The following is a 21,941-nucleotide window of genomic DNA, read 5'->3' on the forward strand; positions in this document are numbered from 1 at the left end:
TATGCTCATAGATTATTGTGTAGCTCAAATGCTATCAGAATGGCTTCACCTAACACCTCATGGAAACATATGAAGAAACCCACAGCCAAACATTATGCAGACCTCAGGGAATCCTGTGGAAGAGAGGGAGGGAGGATTATGGGAGCCATAGGTGCTAAGGACACCACAAGAAAACCCACAAAATCAACTTATCTGGGCACATAGGGACTCACAGACAGAACTACCAATCAGAGAGCTTACATGGGACTGACCTAGGCCCTCTGCACATATGTTACAGTTGTGTGGCTTGGTCTTCCTATAGGACTCCAGGGGCTGCCTCCAACTTGGTTACCTGCTTTTGGCAACCTACTGGGTTACCTCCTCTAGTCTTAATAGGTGAGGAGGTGCCTTCTGCAACTTGACATGCCATAGCTGGCTGATATACATGGGAGGCCTGCCCTTTCCTGAGGAAAAGGGAGTAGTAGATGGGGGAGTGAAAGGTGAAGGTTAGGAGGGAGGGACTGAGAGGAGAGGAGGGAAGGAAAACTGATCAGGCTGGAAATTAATTATAATAAAACTGTTTTTAGTACACAACAGGGTAGTTGAACATATGCACTCACAGTGTGCACAAGGCTTGCTTAAGATCAAGCCAAACAAAACCCCAGTTGATGGAAGACTCCACCCCTAGCTGAGGAGCCATTGGCAATTATGGCTACTGGGAGACGAATCGGGTTTTTTTCAATGATGTAACCACTGAGAAACTACTCATGCTCTAGCACAGTGGTTCTCAACCTTCAGATGCTTTAATACAGTTCCTCAAGCTGTGGTGACACCCCCCCCCCAAACCACAGAGTTGTTTTTATTTTTACTCTGCTACTGCTGCATATCATAATGTAAATATTTTTGGAGACAGACATTTGTTGGCAAGGTCGCTACAGCCAGGCTGAGGACCACTGCTCTAGTAGCTGCCCCTACACCTATACACATACTGGCAACACTGTGAGGACTTAGAGGGAAAAAGAGGAGAACAGTCCCAGTGGCATAATATATAACAGCAGTGTTTAGTGGAATCAGCGGGGGGGAAGAAAGAAGTGAAGTTGAGAAGGAATCATCGATGCAGAGGTGAACTTGATTAAAGCACATTGTATGGAGGTGAACTTGATCAAAGCATAGTGTATGCAAAGCCTTTGCATCAGCTGAGCCAGGTGAGAGTAGCTCATTCCCCTCATAAATAAAATCCTTTTGGCAACAGATGGAAACTATTACAGATCCACAACTAGACGAAATGCAGAGGATGAGTGACTGTGGGATACCCAACACCAGTTGGCACATCCACAGTGCAGCCCCTACACCCAAAGCCTCAGGGAAGATCACAGGAAGGGAGGGAAGATTGGAAGAGCCAGAGGACCAGGGTACCTGCTTCTTGATAATGTCTTCCAGACATGGCATGGAGGGTTCACCCACAAAATTGCAACAATACTGTTGCCTAAACAAGACCTGGATAATGACACCACTAATCAACATGCCAATGTGGATAGGAAAACCTTGTTAGGTCCCACCCCTAGATGACAAGATACAGAAAATCAATGGCCCCTGAGAGGAGGGTAATCTGTTTTCTCTAGGGGTATGTGGGGTGAATCTGTGCGCGCAAGCATGTGTGTGTGTGTGTGCGCGCGCGCGTGTGTGTGTGTGTGTGTGTGTGTGTGTGTGTGTGTGGGTGTAACAATAATAATCTTAAAAGAAGAGGTGCTCATTTTAAGAGAGTGTCAGGAGGACATAGGAGGGGGTGGAAGGTGAAGAGGGAGTGTGAAAATGATTGAAAGCACAGTGCTCATGGGCGAGATTCTTCCAAAAATTTAAATTTAAAAAGCACATTGCACGCAGGTATGAAATTCTCAAACAATAAGGATGTTGAATCTTCACATTAGAGAATTTGCACTTATTGTTGCACCATGTAAAATAGGTAGGAAACAAAACAAGTCTACATGCTCAACAACAAATGAATAAATAGAGAAGATGTGGTACAAACACACAACAGAATATTTCAGCCATTAAAAAGTGAAATCATGACAGCTGGTGGTGGCCACATCTTTAATCCCAATTCAGGAGGCAGAGACAAATAGATCTCTATGAGTTCAAGCCAGACTGGCCTACAGAGCGAGTTCCAGGACAGGCAGGGCTATATAGAGAAAAACTGTCTTGAAAAACAAACAAACAAACAAACAAAAAGTTGTTCCTTATATTAGAAAAAGCTGTTTTCCAATCTTTCAGTAATTAAAAAGCACACAAATATACAGCTTTACTATTACGTATTATAAATCGTGGTATAGTATAATACTAAAAAAGAAAAAAAAATAGCCAGGCATGGTGGCGTACACTTCACACCTTTCATCATAACACCTGAGAAGCAGAGGCAGATGCATCCCTGAGTTTGAGGTCAGCCTGATGTATGGAGAGAATGCCAAGACAACCAGGGCTACACAGAGAAACCCTGTCTTGAAATTTTTTCTTAAACCAAAAGAAAAAAAATAGCAAATCAAACAATCTTACACTTATTTTTATTAAATTTCTGCCAACTTTTCAACTATTTGTAGTATTCATTTTCTACCTGGTGTCATAGTTTTGGCTAATTTTCTTAGGCAAAGACATGTTATACCCACACAAACATGAAGATTTCAAACGGTCAAGATTTTGCAAACCAACACATCACAAATTAGAGGTGCATGGCTTGACGATTAAGTCTTAAAGGACAGATTATTTTGAAGGCCCTGATTTCCTCACTCTTCAGAAAGCCAAGCACACTTTAGAAAACTCCAAGTTTGTCACAGTCTCCTGTGTGTCGTGGCTGGTTTCCTGGATGGACCACTTTCAAGTTTGTCTGACTTACTTGGGAATTTCTTGGTGTGCCCAAAAGAGCACATTTCATTTTGCTCTTGCCTCTCGCAAGGCAAGTGAGATATTTCCCTTCGTCCCGTAATCCTAATGTATAGATTTCTGCAACTGTCTGTCTACCTCTCCTCTAATATGCATTTGTGAAGATGAACTTTAGACAAACTCGTTGTTGTTTTCCGAGTAAAACAATTTGAACATAATGTTCCCACCTACAATGTAACCAAATCATTTGATAAAATTGGTGGTACTGAAACTGAGGATGTCTAAAAACAGAAGCATCCATAACCTTGGGGCTCTGGCGTGGTAAAAATACTACGGCTGAGAGCATTTTTAACCACAGAGTTTTTGCCTTTTATACATTCGTAAGGTTGTTGAGTTGTTCTTTTCATGGTTCTAACTAAAATGCTTATGTCAAGGGAACACACAAATGTCTGTTTATTCTTTTTTCAAGATGAATCCACATTTGTAGCCTTCTCGTAATCTCTGGCTCAACTCCCAGCCAAACAAGCAAATACACTCTCTCAGGAATGATAGCAATTCTATATTGTTTGTTGACAATTTGTCTGATAAAGAGTCATAAACCCACATCATATATTGGTGTGTGTTTGTTGTGTCATATATATGCATATGATGCATATGTGTGTATATGAACACACACAAACCTTCTCAGGTTGATTTAGCACTCTGAAATAATTTCTAATCAATCTTTATAATCTAAAAAAGTAGCTCCAATTTTTTGAAATGTCCTGACTGATATGAGATACTTAACTTATATAGAGAGTGTGATTTTTTTTTATTAAATTGTACTGACTTGTCACAAAAAAAAAAATCTGATTATTTTGTTATATCATCACTCACAGTATTGCCTGTGTCTGGGGAAACATGGCTAGCCCAATCAGTATAAAACTGAAATTCTTTCTTTCTGATGGAACAATGAAATAAATTGAGTTTAGGTGACCTATAACAGTAGCATTAGTGATTCAGACAACTGGCTGACAAGACCATTAAGATTGACCCAAAGAAAACCACACCCACTTAAGGAGAATCCAGGAGACACTTTCTGTGGCTTTACTGTGGATCTCTTTTCCTTAAACAAAATCCCGTAGAACTGGCAATTCCACTACCAAAACACAGGATTCTTTAGTCAAAATATTCAAAGGATGGGTATTTTTTTTATTCTTTTGGTAATCTAAGGAATCAGAAGTAATAATAATTATTATTATTGTTGTTGCTGGAACATAATAACATAGTCATAAACAATAACCACAAATATGAAAATAAATCAAAAATGAGTGCATTCCTCTTGATAAAATGCAAAGTTAATGTACATGGATTCAGCAAGAATAGTTACAAATAATTAACCTGAGTTACCTGGCTTCCCTGCTACAGATGCCAAGTTCAGGAGGCAAACAGTTCTCCAATTAATTTAGCATGTGTAGACGGCTCCAACTCCAATGATAAAGCATCTTTTTAAGAATGTTTTGTACTGCTTGAATGCCTGGCAGGGCCAGAAGACAGTGTCAGTGCCCTGGAACTGGAGTTAAAGAAGGCTGTGACCCACATGATGTGGGCTCTGGAGCTGAACTTAGGTCCTCTAGAACCTCAGCAGATGCTCTAAACACTGAGCCATCTCTGGCCCCTTAAACAATTTAGTAAAAGCAGCTTCTAAGCGTCTGTCACAATACTGTAGAAGCTGCCTGCATTGATATGGTATAGAGATGAGACCTTAAAAAGTTAGATTATATGCATCTATTAGAAGCACAGGGCCTGGAGGCAACTGATTCAACAATAGACACTCCTTTGTAGTGCTTAATTTACTCAAATACAGTATTTCACTACTTCCCTTAGGAGTGAGAGCCAAATGAGGCAAAATAGAAATGTTTTAATGTATATAATGTATCTTTATTAATGATGTTTTGGTGATATTAATTATCCTTATAATCCTCTACTTTGATGCTCTCCTCTGTAATTAGAAAAAACAAAAAAAGATTGGCCTTAAGAAGAACACCATTCGGCTGGCCTTGCTGCTGACACTGGTTTTCTGGACAACAATTTGCTATGCTTTTAATAAATGTATTTTCCTTGAAAGTGTCACAAGCTTTTTGCACTGTTTTGTTTTTCTCCCAAAGAGAGAAAAGTTAAGAAAGAAAACAGGCACTCATGTGTTCCTTCATTTGTTGCCCCATGACTCTGGGAAATCTTTTTCTTCCTTGTCCTACCTTTCAGTCTGTTGTTCTGCTGTTATCTTTTGTGTTTTGCTCTTAGCATGTGTCATTTCCAAAGCCATTCCTCAGAAAGTTTAGTTATTTTTTAATAGATAGTTTCAGATGGTGGAATTTACTAGTCTGCCCCTCGTTACGTTGCTTCTGACTTTGAATGATGGAAGAGCCAGCATGACTAGTGCACTGGACAGGGCTCCCTGATCTCTGAGATCACTAGCTCCTAGTGCGTCTCTAATTACATGTCTCATTCCTGGCCATTTAACAACCTCACCACAGGGAGTGACTCCACATCCTGACGAAAGGCTCCCTTCATTAGCTTCAACTATACATCATCATCTTCTAGCTTTACAATAACCTAAGGGCCCTCCCTCTCAGGGCTGTGGCAATAGGACACTCTTCACATTTGAACATGGATGCAGATAACAATTAATGACCTCCGTCTTTAAGTTGAAAAGGGTAAAAACTAAGGGTTTGATTTTTTTGGAATTTTTTTATTTGTTTGTTTTTAAGGATCTGCTTATTGAAATAGCAACTAGGGATCAAGAATTTTATTCCATCTCTTTCTTCAAAGATTTATAGTAAGACTCCTCAATGCTACTGAAGTTACGTAAAAGAGGAAACTGAAAAGCACATGGGCTACCTTGAGATTTGAAGGAAAAAACACTCTGGTTGGAATTTTGGGACCTGGATTCAAGTTTTGTTTGCATGCATAATGCTAATAATCATACTAACCACATTGTGTGGTAAATCCTCACATGTTAAGCTCCATTTATATGAAAGAAAACCTTAACAGAGAATGTCAGAAAGTTGGCAAGGACACTCAAAGGAAGACACAACTGAAATTTGAACTCGCTTTACTGGGGTCTAAATACTAGGCTTTTCATGAATCTATTGCTTCCTTTAGCCTCTATTGCCTCATGCTAGCATCATAAAAACGTTTAGGAAAGCAGTGTTTCTATCTCTGGATGTCCATGGACACATCTTGGTGAGTGTAGTGAGATAGTCCTTCTGTGGCACTGACCACGCATCCGGTGGAATTTGCTGGTGTTCATCTGTCTAGGTTGTAAGTTATTTCTCCCTGAATAAACATCTATTTGGCCTATTTGTTTATCCTGATTCTTATTTAACAGCAATAGGTGAGCTTCTATTACATTCAAATATTTTTATCTCAATAAAAAATAATTTTACTGAACATTTGTTATGATTCACATTTATGCTACCCAGACTACCTTTTGGGAGAAATGAGATGGAAGATAACGCTGGCGCAGTGATGAGCGAGACACAAACCTTGACTAGGACAGCTTAGAGATGCATTGCTCTTGCCTTCTATTTAAACCTAAACCTTACTTGAGAGCAACAAAGACTGTATGTGGTACAGGAACTTAACCCATTCTTGCTGTGCCTTAGGACAAGAACATCCCTTACTCATAAACCAATGGCTTATATGCAGTACTTAAGTTTTTATTAAGATTTTGACACCTCTGAGGATATTATTGTGAGCATTTTATGTAATATTGCAGTCTGCTTCTCAGCTTCTCTTGTCTGTTTCTCCATTCTCTTAATTCCTTTATTACCACTACCTATTTCTATTTTTCCCATATCACTATTATAGCAAGAGAGTAGAGTGGAGAAGGAGGCCAAAACTGGTATATGAAGGTTCCCGGTATGGTGGCACACACCTTTAATGCCAGTACTCTGAAAGCAGAGACATGTTAATTGATCTCTGTGAGTTCAAGGCCAGCCTGGTATACACAGAGAGTTCCAGGCTAATCAGGGTTGCACAGTGAGACCCCATCTCAATAGCCCCCTGCCCCAAAGACAAAAAGCCTATGAAAGAAATCAATTGGCAGAAAGGAAAATTGGAACTGCTCCCGATTCTGAGATGCAGGAAATGTGTGCTGTCCGGTGACATGGGAAAGTTCCAAACCTGGGGCATGGTGCCATCAAGCTTACCTTCCATCCACCTTTGACCTTTTTATTCTCTTGGTCCTGGTGATGATGGCTTATGCCTTTAATCCAAGAACTCAGGAGGGGAGGCAGGCAGATCTCTATGAGTTTGAAGCCCTACATGCCCCACATGGTGAACTCCAGGACAGCCAAGGCTACATAGTGAAACTGTCTCAAAAAAAAAAAAAAGAAGAAGAAGAAGAAGAAAAACAGCATGTGATAATGGTAAAGTACAACCAACAGTTTTCCTTTGAATAGTGACTCTTACGGTATGCTTAATTGAAAAGGGATGACAAATATGTTTATCTTATTTTGCTTTTGAGGCAAGGTGATGTAGTCTCAACTGGTCTTGAACTCTCTCTGTAGACAAGGCTGACCTTGAACTCACAGAGATCTGCCTGACTCTGCCTCCAGAGTGCTAGGAGGCCACCGTGCCTATCTGTCTAAAACAGGCAAGTTTTTTTTTGGTAGGTTGTTTGTTCATTATTTGTTTGTTTTTCAGTCACAAAACATTGAGAGGGGAATTTTATATTGCTATAATAGTGGAAGTTTACATTGTTAGGGTATTATCTGTTTTACTATAACAATTAAGATACTACTATAACCTCCTACTTTAATTAAGTTAGAAGAAAACTATTAATGTAAATTTATCAAAATGTTAAAATAGAGTCATCAAATCTAAGATGACTTTTTAAATTCTGATTTGTTATTTTGTGTATGAGTGTTTTGGCTGAATGTGTGTTTGTGCACCACGCACATGTGGTGCCAGAGGAGACCAGAAGAAAGCAAAGGATTACCTAGGACTGAAGTTACAGAGAGCTGTGAGCCCCCATGTGGATGCTGGGAACTGAACCCAAGTCCTTGGGAAGAGCAGCCTGTACTCTTAACGAATGAGCCATCTCTCCAGCCCCACAAGATGAGTTTTCTGTGACATATAAATAAAGGCAAATATCATTGAGCAGATAAGAATGACAAGGACTGATTTTTAATTGCACAGTTTTCAAGTGATAAAAAAAATACCCAAGACATACATATTAAGCCACTCTTGCTTATCTTAACACAATAATAGATCGATTTTGACGATGAATATTATTAATGAGTTCAATATTGACATATTAGGTAGCAACCCAGGAGACAAGATCAGAATGTTTGTAATTATTATTTTGATGGGGGATGTCCTTCTATGTGCTGTGAATACATGTTTCTCTTATTGGTTGATGAACAAAACTGTTTCAGCCAATGGACAGGCAGGATGTAGTCAGGCAGGAAGCACAGATGGGGCTCCCAGACTAGAAGACTGTGAAAAGGAACACAGAGAGGGAAACACCACGTAGCTGCCAAGGAAGCAACAGACCAGGGCATCACCAGTAAACCAAGACCACATAGAGATACACAGATTAATATAAATGGGTTAATAACTAAGAGACAGCTAGCCAATAAGAAGCCTGAGCAATAGGCCAAACCGTTTGTAATTAATATAAGCCTCTGTATGTTTATTTAGGACTAAATGGCTGTGGGACTAGGTGGGACAGAAATTTCTGTCTACGTGTGGTGTATATAAGTCTCTTTTATTTGTCATGTTACATTATTTCTGAACTCAGGCTTCAGGACACAGGTTCAGTGCTGACTTTGTGGGTTACTACTGGTCTTGTAGCTTTGAGAAGTCCTGTTTTCCATCCACTTTCAGCTTTTTCACTAACAAATTGGGATATATTTAATTTCTAAAACTGCTGTCACTACCTGCAGATATCTCTTGCCTTAACAATGGAGCACAATTCTGCAGCATTGACATCCCTGGCTATAGGTGGTCCACGGTCAAGCATCTCAACACTCTTTCTGGAGTTTGGTCATTTCTTTCTTCAGACAAACTTGATCTGACTCAGCAAAATAGTTTCATGGTGAGATGGCACATGTAAAACGGCCTGAAAATACTCCTCTAACCAACCATTTTAGAACATGGGATTGAAAATTTATCAGTGTGGTGCCCCCTTCCGCAGGCTTCTGGGTCTGTGGGGGACACAATCAACCAGGAACCGCTATACCAGGTAGGCCCAGGCATGGGAAAGAGGAAAGGCAACAACTCCATGCCGTTCCTCAACCAAATGCCACCTGTGACCCAGCCAAGAGCCCTGGTGCTGAAAAGTTGGTTACCATTGTGGTGAGAGAATACAAGGTTGGGAGGTGGAGGAGAGGGAGAGACAGAATGGTTTGTGAGCTGGACAGAGAGACAGATCTGGAGAGATGAGGGTTGTGAGGGACAGGCTGACATAAATGGCCAGCTGGCCTCCCAAAACCAGGGAGATGCCAAGTCTTGGTCCTGGGCCCTTGAACAGCCCAGGAGGGCTGTGTTAATGTCTGTGGCTCCTGTCATCTCTACATCTGTACAGAGGTGTGTAATAGGGCCATGTAGGTGCCCTAGGGCTGTGCTGTCATGGGGGCCATACCAATCTGGGTGGCCTATATGGCCTGCATGGGCCATGGTGACAACTTGGGCTGCTACCAAGAACCATGCCTGAGCCCATGTTCCTGCTGCAGCCAGGGTCCACATGGATATTCAGGGTCTCGGCTGCAACCTGTGACCTTGTTGGTATCCTGCTAGTGCCAGGCCAATTTGAGTGGCTACTGCTTTCAACTGGAGTCATAGTATCATCCAGACCAGGGCTACAGCCGTGGGCCATGTCTGGGTCCTTGGCCCTGCCACATACAGGGTCTGTGTTGATGTCTGTGACTCCTGAGACCACTGGAGACTGTGCTGATGCCAGCGGCCTAGGCTGCCACCTGGGCCCAGGTTGGTATCTGAGGACTATGCTACTCCAGAAGCCATGCTGGTCCAGATGGCCTGCACTGCCACCTAGGACCGTGGTGACATCCAGGCCCAGAATGCTGCCTAGGACCATGACTGGGTCTGTGGTCCTACCATAACCAGGGTCTGTATTCATGTCTGTGGCCCATGTTGCCACCAAAGGTCACATAGATGCCTGAAGTCTGGGTCGCAATCTGTGGCCATGAAGGTGTGTGAGGGCCATACTGCCACCAGGGACATCGTGATCTGAATGTCACTGGGGACCATGGTGTTGTCCAGGCCAGGGCTGCTGCAGAGGGTCATATCTGGGTCCATGGCACTATAGCAGCCAGGGTCTGAGTCGATGTCCAGAGCTCCTATTGTCACCAAGAGCCACACAGAGAACCTGGCTCTGGTCGGCCACCTAGGACCATGTCAGTGTCCAAAACCATTCCACATCTGGGGCCATGCTTATCTGGGTGGCCAATTCTACCACCTGGAGCCATGGAGACTTTCTGGCACAGGCCTCTGCCTAAGGCCATGTCTGGATCCATGACCCTGTGAAGGCATGAGTCCGACAGGGGTGGTGTCGATGACTCCAGTAGCCACTGAGGACTCTGCAGATGCCCAGGGTCTGGCCAGACACCTGGGACTGTGTTGATACCCTGAGGCCATGCTGCTGCTGGGACCATGCCCTTCTGAGGAATCTGTGCTGCCACCAGGGCCATGGTGCTGCCGAGGACCATGTCTGGGTCTGTGATCCTGCTGCAGCTGGGGCCTATGGTGGTGTCCATGGCCATTGTTAGCATGGGAATCACCGGAACAATGCTGTACTGAGCCAGCCCCGCCCTTCACTGGCCCTGGGACCATTGGTCCTGCCCCTCCCTGGATATTGCAGCAGAGGAGCTGGCCCTACCCGGAGGAGAGCTCACTCCCTCACTTAGGAAAGATTACCCCAGCCCTCACCATTAGGTGTATATCTCACCTGGGAAACCCCTAGAGCTAACACTGTGGTCAGGACCACAGGGGAGCCGTCCCTGAGGGCATGAAGGCAGGAGAGTTGACCCCATTCCACCCCTTGCCTACTGTGTTGGCATGGGTGAGGGGAAAATGCCCTCTTCCCCGGCCCATTGCCACCCGCAGCAGGAATTTTTATTTATATGGCCTTAGGATTTGTTGTGGACCACACTTTGACTACATGATACACTGAAATAAAATAAAACTTATGTCTTTATGATAAAGGAGGTGGTCTGATACATTAAGTGCAACTCCAAAGTCATGAGAATCAAGTACAATGTACACCTTTTGCTAGATACATTGAATAACAAATATAATGATAATGGATAAAAATGAAAAATAATAACTTGGTATTAGATAATCTTAAGGAATTATTTTAATTTTTTTAAAGCAGTGGTACTGTTTTGCCTTGTTTTGTTTTGTTTTCTTGTAAGGCAAGGCCTAATCTATCCCAAACTGGCTTGAACTGGCTATGTAGCCAAGGAAGACTTTGAACATCTTCCCCCACCACCACCTCTACCACCCCAGTGATGGAATTACAGGACTATGCCACTTCATGCCTAGTCAATGTGTTGTTGGAGATGGGACCCAGGGTGCCAACAGAGATACATCCCGACCTCCTCAGTTTAAGGAAAAAGTTCTGTCAGATACAGTGGTTCACAGCTGTAATGCAGCATTAGGAAGGCTAAAAAGGAGGATCGTTTAAGACCAGCCTAGGCTACACTGTAACTTCCATGCTAGCCTGAGTTAGAGAGTGACAGATAGTCTCAAGGGACCAAAAGAAGAAGAAAAGAGAGAGAGAGAAGGAGAGGAAAATAGAAAGATGTTACTGTTCTGAAATACATAACTTATGGTAAGATTGATAAAATACTATGTTTAAAATCACTCAGATTGGACAGAGAAGAGAGGGTAATGGAGTGTCTCTAAGAGTTATTGAATTTGTCATGTAATTTTCTTGACATTGTTAAATATTTTTCCACACTAAAACATGACCTGAAATATTGCCTGACTTGTTTTCAGCAATTACAGTTTGTTTCATGTCTCCCTAAGTTTTTCAACAATTTTTTTCTCTGAATAAAAGAACAACTTGTTATTATTTTGGAAGGACTGTGGCTTTCATGTCTCCAATGATGACTGAATTAACAGGAACATTTCACTAGTTACTTAAGTTTCAAGCCTTGTTTCCCTTGAGAAGCAGCAATTGGAAGTACATCACAAAAATGATTTCACTAAATTACATTTCTTGTTACCCACTTTGCCTCTTGAGATGGATTCCCTGGTAACTTGTGGAATACTTCAGTAGGAGATCGCCCTCTGCTGTCCTGATGAAAATTGCCACCACAAGTGGAGCACAATCAACTTACTCTTTGTTTTTCCAATACGAGTTACTTCAAATGATAATTTTCAGTCAAGATGGGAGCATATAGCTGTCAATGTTGTAGGGATTAAGAAGTGAATATATAAATGTTCTTGGTACTTACATCTCTTTTATCTCCTTTATAGTTTGTTTGACTCTTTATTCTAGCTGTAAGACATGCTCCAAAACACAGGGGGGTGGGTGATGTGTTTAATTTGAAGAAAGAATTTGGTAAGTGCTGTTTTTAAAATTGTGCGATAAGCCAACCCCAGTTTGACAGCTGGGGAAGCAGCATAGGACCGAACCAGGCCTGCTTGAAAATGAGGGCCTGGGCAGTCTGAGGTCTCTGGCAGTGGAACTAGTATGTATCCCTAGTGCACAAATGGGCTTTTGGAGCCCATTCCACATGGAGGGATACTCGCTCAGCCTAGATACACAGGAGGGGACTTAGGTCCTTCACCAAATATTGTGACAGACTTTGATGAACCCCCATGAGAGGCCTCACCTTCCCTGAGGAGTACTGTAGGTCCTCCTTTAACCAAATGTGTCCCCAAAATGAACTTTGCTTCACTACAGGTGGATTGTGGCTACACGTCTTTAACAAACTTGTTTCTGCTGTCTTTATCTTCCATACTATATGTCTGGGAAAATACCTCCGTGGTGTTAGAGACTTTTATGTAAGAATATATGGTTTGTCCACCAGTTCATAACTCTATCAAAGTTATGATCTTAAGTCAAAATCTCTAAGTCTCCAACACCTGTTCAAAGTGACAAGTCAGGCTATGGAAAACTGTAAGTCAATCTACCTCAAGACCCAGCTATACCACTCTTGGGTGCACACCCAAAGGGTGCTCCATCCCACAAAAAGGACACCTGCTCAGCTATGTTCACTGCTGTTCTATTCATAATAGCCAGAAACTGGAAACAACCTAGATGTCTCCCAACCGAAGAATGGATAAAGAAAGTGTGGTACGATGGGGTATTACTCAGCAGTTAAAAACACTGGTATCATGAAATTTGCAGGTGAGCGGATGGGTTACCTCATCCTGAGTGAGGTAACCCAGGCCCAGAAAGATAGACATCATATGCACTCACTTATAAGTGGATATTGTCTGTAAAGTAAAGAATAATGTCTCAGAGAGGCTAAGTAATAAGGAGTGTTCAAGGAGGGTCATCACATGAATCTCCCTGGGAAGGGGAAATAGATTTTGCAGGTGGCCTCAGAATGAGTTAGGTCTAGGATTAGTAGGGATTAGGCAGTAGATGGGAGAAATAGAGGAAGAGAGTGCTGGGAGAGATTACTGGAAATGGGAAGCATTTGGAGGATGAAATAGAAATCTAGTGCTGTGAAAATTCCCTGGAATCTATGTAAGTTTCTCTAGCAAAGTCACCTAACGGAGCCAGAAATGGCCATCTTCTGTAGAGGTTCGGATCCTAGCTGTGGGCCTGGGGCATCAACCCAGCCACAAAACCTTCCACCTACAGACTGTCCTGCCTGCAAGATGTGCTGAGGTGAGCAGGGGGAGGCACAGAATTCGTGGGAGTGGCCATCCTATGACTGGTCCAACTTGTGAAGCCAGCCCATGCCTGACACTGCCGCACCAGAGGCAGGACAGCCCAGAGATCTGGGACGGAACCATACACGACTGGGCACCGGGGCTGATAAAATGATTCCTAATGATGTTCTGCTGCACTCTTGGATCAGTATCTAACCCAATTGTCATCAGAGCAGCACTAACTGATGGGAGCAGATTCAGAGACCCACAGTTGTAAGGAGTATGGTTTATCCGCCCGCCGCCGCCTGGTCTTGTCCTGCCGTCGAGCCAGCCCCAATTAACACAGAGACTCTGTATTTGATATTATACTGTTGGCCCGGTTACTTGTTTCTTATCGGCTAGCTCTGCCTTAATTATTAACCCATTTGTGTTAATCTATGTATGTCCACGTGTTCTTCTTACCAGGAGCTGGCTGCCGCATACTGCTCTCTCCAGACTCTCCATCTTGACTCCTCCTTACTACTTCCTATTTCCTCCTTGTCTCCTAGTCCCTCCTATCTTCCTTTCCTATTGGCCAACAGTGCTTTATTATTAACCAGTATGAGAAACATATATACATAATGGCATCTCCCATCATCTCCTCTTTGTCTCTTTAAAACCATTTTTTTTTCATGTCTACGTATATTTTAAAACACACTGTAAACCTTTAGAGGTTTTTCTTAATATGAATCTGTCTTTACTGTAAATCTTTATCTTCGTCTGGCCACAAGTCCTTTATCTGGTAAACAACAACATTGCTAAAATGAAAGTCATAGCTGTGTCAGCTGCGGTTTACCAAAGAAGGTGGCGGGTACTTTTACCGCCAGCATGGAAAGCTGTGCTCATCGCCTTGGTCTGCGCTGCCACCCACTTCTGACACCAGATATTGTGGTAAATAAGGATCAGGATAAACAAATAGGCCGAATAGATGTTTATTCAGGGAGAAATAACTTACAACCTAGACAGATGAACACCAGGAAATTCAACCCGATCCTCTCCTGTCCGAGTCACGCCAGAAAGAGAGAGCCTTTCCTGGTCCCCTCCGACCTCCTTCCACAGGTCACTTCCGCCCATGGCTCCACCCCCCAATGGGCGTGGTCAGTGCCACAGAAGGACTATCTCACTACACACAGTCATATACTAGATGGAACCAGGGTACCCCACATAAGAGGGAAAGGAAGGATCATAGGAGCCAGAGGGGTCAGGGAAACCAGAAGATCATGGGCCACAGAATCAAATAAGCAGGGGCTCACAGAAACTGAAACAACAAACACAGACACACAGACCCTGTGCGGGTCTCAGCGAGGTCCTCTGCGTATACTTGATGGTTATGTAGCTTGGTGTTCTTGTGGGACTCCCCAGAGTGGGAGTGTAGAGTGACTCTGACTCTTTTGCCTGTGCTTGGGACCCTTTGCCTCCTTCCTGTTTACTGGGTTGCCACACCAGCCATGATATGATATGAGGATTTGTACCGTGTCTTATTACAACTTGTTAAGCCATGTTTAGTGGGTATCCCTGAGAGGCCCACAGGTTTGTTTCTTTGTTTCTTTGTTTTGAAGGGAGGAGTTGATCTGGGGGAGAGAGAGGGTGAGGCAGGGACTGGGAGAAGTGGAGGGAGGAAAAACTGTAGTCAAGGTATGAGAGAAGAATAAAAGTTAAATAATATGTTTTTAAAAGTGACAAGTCAAAGAAGATGCAACTCAAAGCCAACAGTAAAGTGATTGCACCTTAAGCAAGCTGACTCAGAGTCAGGCAGACCAGGCAAAGCCGGGGATGAGGGGTGGGGGCAGAAACAACAAGCCAGCAGAGGCTATGGCAATCTAAATAGTCACAGAGACTAATTCTGCAGCTAGCTGGGTAAAAAGGATGTCTAGTAAGAGTGGTAAAGAGGATGTCTAGTAAGAGTGGGAGGCAACAGGCAGCACTGAGCAAGGCTGACGGTCCTGGAAGATCTGACAGTAGCTACAAAAGTGAATGACTGCTCAGAGGTGGTCAGCAGCATCCATTTAGCAGGAATTGCTTATTGTGTTTGTTAGGAGCTTATTGTTGTGGCCGAGAGTGTATAAGACCATCATTCAACATTTTAGTAGTTTCAATACTAGAAGTCGGTATTTTCTGGGAAGATCCCTAAACTTGTGAGACCTAAGTCACAGATGCAAATTCTGTGCTCCTAGGCCTGGTGGTGGGGCTGCTCACTCTGGCATGAAGGTCGGGCTGTGGTGAACTGAGTGTTTCAAGGTGCCTGCAATGTACTCAGGGAAGCCCATTTCTGCTCTTGACTGATCCACATCAGGGCTCCACAATTCATATCTGGTGGAGAAAAGGTGGCTCTTCCTCCAGGAGACCCACAGAAAGAACTCAGAGCTCTCACAGTCTTCCTTCTTCATGACAGGGCTGCAAGTTCTGAGATAGCCATAGCTTCTAAAATGAACGAGATTTACTTATATGGGTGCTATTAAGATTCTGTATTATTGACAAGTGAGGCCTTTGTGGAAAGACCAACTTCATAGTAAAGATCAGAACTTTAGAAGATATCTAGTTCTAGATAAGAGACACCCTGCTCTGGACCTCAGGTCTACCAAGTAGGTACTGATTGATCTATTGACTGCTTTCATCTCACTGAATCAGTCACCTTCATTGTCTCACATTCAGCATCCCCACCCCTCCACCCTGTGCTAATGCTCCCTCAGAATGAGGGAGAACAGTAAGCCTTGGGTCTAGTAACAGACTCAAAAGCCAAACACAAGAATTCACATCCTGAACCTAGAGCCTAAGATTTAATACCTTCCTTCCTCATCCCAAAGGACAAGGCTATAAACCAGTTTTTGTTTTTGTTTTTCCAGCAGAAAAGTCCCCAAATCTTAGCTGCATTGCAAGCCCTAGAACCTGAGGGTCCAACACCAGTGCCAGAAAAGGAACAATGAACCAGTAAGGAGGAGATGATATTAGAGGGCCCCATCAAACTTGCAAATAAATCACCAAGACATAGCTCAGACATACCAGCTAATGTCCTGAGACTAAAGCCAAGTGCCACTGCAGCCCAGAGCCCAAAGACCAAGCCTCAAGCTAATGCAGTGACCCTTAATTGGAGACACACCTCACAGAACTTGATGCTGCCTCTTCTCAGAAAACCAAGGTCACTGTTCAAGGTCAGTTCCAGTAAGTGGAACTAAAACCCAAGGCTAGGACTGCAGAATCCAGAGCTGTGAACAGAGGAGAGCAGCAGCAGGTTCATAGCTGTTATTCTTCCCCCAGGTTTAGTTCCCCAGTCACTGAGAGTACAAATCCTGCCCAGAGTCTGTAATTAAGAGGCCTGAATTTTGGAATCCAGACATAAGCGACTAATACATAGGAGGATGATAGCCTGGAGAAGGCTGGCAGGGATAGGCCAACACTGGCATGAGCCTCAATGCCTGAGACACTCAGTGCCTGCACGTCTAGCTCATGTCCTTTTTTTTTTTTTTTTTTATCCCCATTAACATTTGCCAGCATAGAATGCCATTGTGGGGTACAAAAGTAAAACCTTCGGTATCTTGACAAAAAAAAAAAAAAAATCTTGTTTTCAGAGACAGGACAAGACATGCCACATGGATCAACAAGACAAGCTTTATTCGTGTGGATCAAGAATGCAACCATCTTTAGTGAAGTCTTCAAGAGGAGTTGTGTCCTACATTCTTGGTACCAGAGAGATTGGGGATAAACCTGCCCACTGCCTAACCATTTATACTGTATGGCAATGCACAAGAAGATTCAGAACTGTGTGGCTAAGTACCCTGGGTAGCAGTAGGAGACAGGACTTCCTTCCATTTCAGAATGAAATATGCTTGCATTGCATTTTGTTGTATCTAGCTGCTGCCATGCAATTTGTCTCTCTGTATAGAAATATTTCCTTTGACAGTAGTAAGTATTTTACACAAAACCAAGAAAACTTCCAATGTTTGAACTACCCCATTATCATATTCTACTGTCTCCTACTGCTCTCCAAGCCCAAGCAAAACGTGGATAGGGAGTAGAATTCAAACATGATCGAGGCTTTTTCCAGCCAATGTTTTAAAGGAAGAGAATTTCAAAAGAACGATAAGTTGAAAACGTGTGATTATATTGCTTAATCTTGCTACAAAAGAAGGTAGGAGTGAAGAGAGGCTATGAAGGCAATGAAGGACAGTGAAAAGATGGCAGACTCAAGGGTTACATGGCCCTAGGAAGTCTTCAAACTATTAGAGTCTGGTTCCAACACAGAGTGAGCTAAGTGCCAACAGAAGAAAACTACTGCACGGCCTTCTCTATGGAAGAAAGTCCGTCACTGTGTGTCCTTTAGATATTCAGCCTGGTGAATTCCACACCCAGTCTGTCACTGCCAAGTAGTAACCAAACTCGTTTAGCTACTCATCAAGAATGCCGCACGTCTACTCAGTATCCACCAGTATCTGTCTTCATTATGATTCCAACAGTCAGATGGAACCCCAACCTTAGAGCATGTTTATAAATAGGTTTGTGTTATATCATGTGCCACTTTTCATTTACTTTAAGTTTATGGTCTCTTTTTTTTTTTTTTTTTTTTTTTTTTTTTTTTTTTTCTGGAGCATTGAGAACACAGAATTTGAAAGGATGTTGTATAAACAAAGGTTACAAAATTCTCTTATCCTACTGCTGAATTTGGATTTAGGATTAACTTTCTAGTTCCATTTGCCAAAAATTCCTGATAAAAGTACAGTGTCAACTGTGTCACTGAGAGATGTTGACTACTGTAAAAAAATGACCTCTGACCCAGGGGACAGAGTAAAAATACTAGTTTAGGAGCCATAGTTTTAGACTTCCAGAAGTGTGGTGATTCTGTGACTCATATGACCTTTATAGAGGTCTGGAAACTGAGTATGAAGCTGCTGTCAATTGTTTCCTATCAGAGGTGGAGACCTTTAACTAGTATTGATTTATAGTTACTACTACACCACTAGAATTCTTATGAGAGCAACCGCTACCATGTGGACTGTAGTTGGGCATTCCTCCTCTACAGGACAATGCTCAGTGCACAGTCATCCCTGGTGCCAGACTGTCTTTATTTCTCCTCTCTTCCTCCTCCTCTGTTTTCTTTTTATTGATTTATTTGTTTGTTTGTTTGTTTGTTGAGACAGGGTCTCACTGTGTATCTCTGGCTATACTAGAACTTACTGTGTAGATCAGGAGGGTTTCAAACTCACAGAGATCTGCCTGCTTCCTATCTCTTGAGTGCTGTGATCAGAAGCCTGTGTGCTTCCTTCCTCTTTTTTTCTTCTTTCTTTTTTTTTTCTTTCTTTTTTTCAAAAAGAGCTAGAGAACAGAGTGGTCAAGGGCAAAAAAGGGTCAGTCTGTGGATATATAGGCGAGGGTTTATATATGTTCTCTGCATACCTGTTTGTTTTGTGTGTCTCCTTGGGTGTTTAATATGTGCTAGTGTGTGCAGGGTGCTGGCCCAAAGGCCTTCCATACTATTTCCCAGCATGAACATTTCTATGATTCCACATTTCATGTCATAAGAACAAGACTCCTAAGGACACTGGAACAAAAGGATCAGGTTATGCGGCATAGAACAGGAAAGAAGCCAACAACCATTTATGTTCATCACCTGCATTCAGATAACATGGCTATATATATGTAGAAAAATCTACAAACTTTTGTAATTAGAAATTTATATATTGAGTTTAGTAAGTGCAGAAAAATTAACCAAGTTTATATAGAGAACAGAAAAATAATAATTACTAATAATGCATTACTTTTAAAAACCTCTTTGTTAATTATGCTATGATCCCCTAGGCTAAAACATTCAAAATATACCAATAAAAATTATTTTATATTGTTATATTATGCTTTTATATTTATTGGTATATCCACAATATATCAATAAAATTTTAAAACTTAGAATCCTGGTTAAATGAAGAGATAAACTATCAATTGGAGACTTAATAGTAAATTGTTAAATCCATCTAAGTTGACTGACAAGGTTAATGTCATAATAATGAAAACTTCGGATTTTTATGGAAATTGAACAGATATCTCTAAAAGTCATTTTGATATCATGTAGATTTAAAAAACTGAAAGACTCATATATGCAGGTACTATTATTTTCCTCGAGCATGGACAGAGCAACAGCAAACATAGAAAACCCAAAGCCAAGTCTGCACATATTCACCACATTTACGAAAATGTGCCACTTTAATTTTGATGCGGAAAAACGGTTTTTCCAATGAACAGTGTTTTACCACGTTCATGTGTATTAGGAATAGGCAGAAAGCTTAACAGTAACTCTTGAGAAAGAAACACAGGAAGTTTCTCTTTTCTCTCTTTTTTTTTTTTTTATTAATTTGTGTTTTATATTCCAATCCCGGTTCCCCTCCATTCTTTTCTCCCACTCCCTCCACTCCCCCCCCCTTCCCATCTGCTCCAGGGGGAGGGTAAGGCCTCACCTAGGAAGTCTACTAAGTCTGTCCCATCATCTAGTTGAGGCAGGATCAAGGCACCTCTTCACCCCCACACCCCAGTGTCTAGGCTGAGCAAGGTATCCCTCCATATAGAATGGGCTCCACTAAGTCAGTTTGTGCATTAGTGTTAGGTCTTGGACCCACTGCCAGTGGCCTTGTGTATTGTCCCGATCACACCATTGTCGCCTATGTTAAGGGAGTCTAGTTTGGTCTTATGCAGGTTCCTCATTTGTCAGACCTTAGTCTGTGATCCCTCACTAGCTCAGGTCAGCTGATTCTGTGGGTTTTCCCATCATGGTCTTAGCTCCTTTGTTCATATTATCGCTCCTTCCTCACTTCAACTGTACTCCAGGAACTTGGCCCATTGATGAGTTGTGGATTTCTGCATCTGTTTCTGGAAGAGGGTTCAAGCTTCCCTGGGGTTGTGGATTGTAGGCTGGGTATCTTTTGCTTTATTTCTGTTATCCACTTATGAGTGAGTATATACTATATTTGTCTTTCTGGTTTTGAGTTACCTCACTTAGGATGGTTTTAATAAACACGGAAAGTTTCTTAACTTTCACAAAGAATTAACCTTAAAAGAAAATGTTAATGGTGGTTTCTCAGAAAATTGGAAAGCCATCTGCCTCAAGACATAGCTATACCACTCTTGGGCATACACCTAAAGGATATTCAATCATACCACAAAGATGCTTGGCTCAACTATATTCATAGCAGTATTATTCATAATAGCCAGAACTTGAATACAACCCTGATGTCCCTCAATAGAAGAATGATAAAAAAATGCAGTACATTTACACAATGAAGTATTACTCAGCTGTTAAAAACAATGACATCATGAAATTTGTTGGCAAGTGGAAGAAACTAGAAAAGATCATCCTGAGAGAAACAACCCAGATCCAGAAAGACAAACATGGTATGTATTCACTCATAAGTGGATATTAGCTGTAAAATAAAAAGTAACTATGCTACAATCCAGAGTCCCAGAAAGTTAAGGTAACAAGGAGGGCCCAAAGAGGGACACATGGATTTTCATGGGTAGGAGAAATAAAAGACATTTCCTGGATAAAAGGGGTGGGTGTGTATGGGAACATGAGGGATAGTGTTGGGCATGGGATAGTGGGGGAAGAACAATGAAAGGGATGTCTTGATGGGGGGCATTTCAGGGTCAGGTAGAAATCTGGTGCAAGGGAAACTCCCATGAATCTACAAGGATGACCCCAGCTAAGACTCCTAACAACAGTGGATGCATAACCTGAACTGGCATCTCCAGTGATCAGATTGGTGACTACCCTAATTGTCATCAGAGCCTTTATCCAGTAACTGATGGAAGCAGATGCAGAGATCTACAGCCAATCAATGGGCCAAACTCCAGGAATCCTGTTGAAGAGAGGGAGGAAGAATTCTAAGATGTCATCATCAGTGAACCCAAAGAGACAACTAACCTGGACTCAGGAGGTCATAGACACACACTGACAGCTAAGGAGCCCGCATGGAACTGACATAGGCCCTCTACATATATGTGACAATTATATAGTGTGGCCTACTTGTGGGACTCCTAACAGAGGAAGCATGGCCTGTCCCTGATGCTTTAGCAGGCTTTTGAGAACATATTTCTCGTACTGAGTTGCCTTACCAAGCCTTAATACAAGGGGAGGAGCTTAGTCCTACCTCAGCTTGATATGCCATGTTTTCTTGACATCCATGAGAGGCCTTCCCCTTTCTGAACAGAAACAGAGGAGTGAATTGTGGGGC

The sequence above is a fragment of the Phodopus roborovskii genome, unplaced genomic scaffold, assembly GCF_943737965.1.
Source record: "Phodopus roborovskii unplaced genomic scaffold, PHOROB, whole genome shotgun sequence".
NCBI lineage: Eukaryota > Metazoa > Chordata > Mammalia > Rodentia > Cricetidae > Phodopus > Phodopus roborovskii.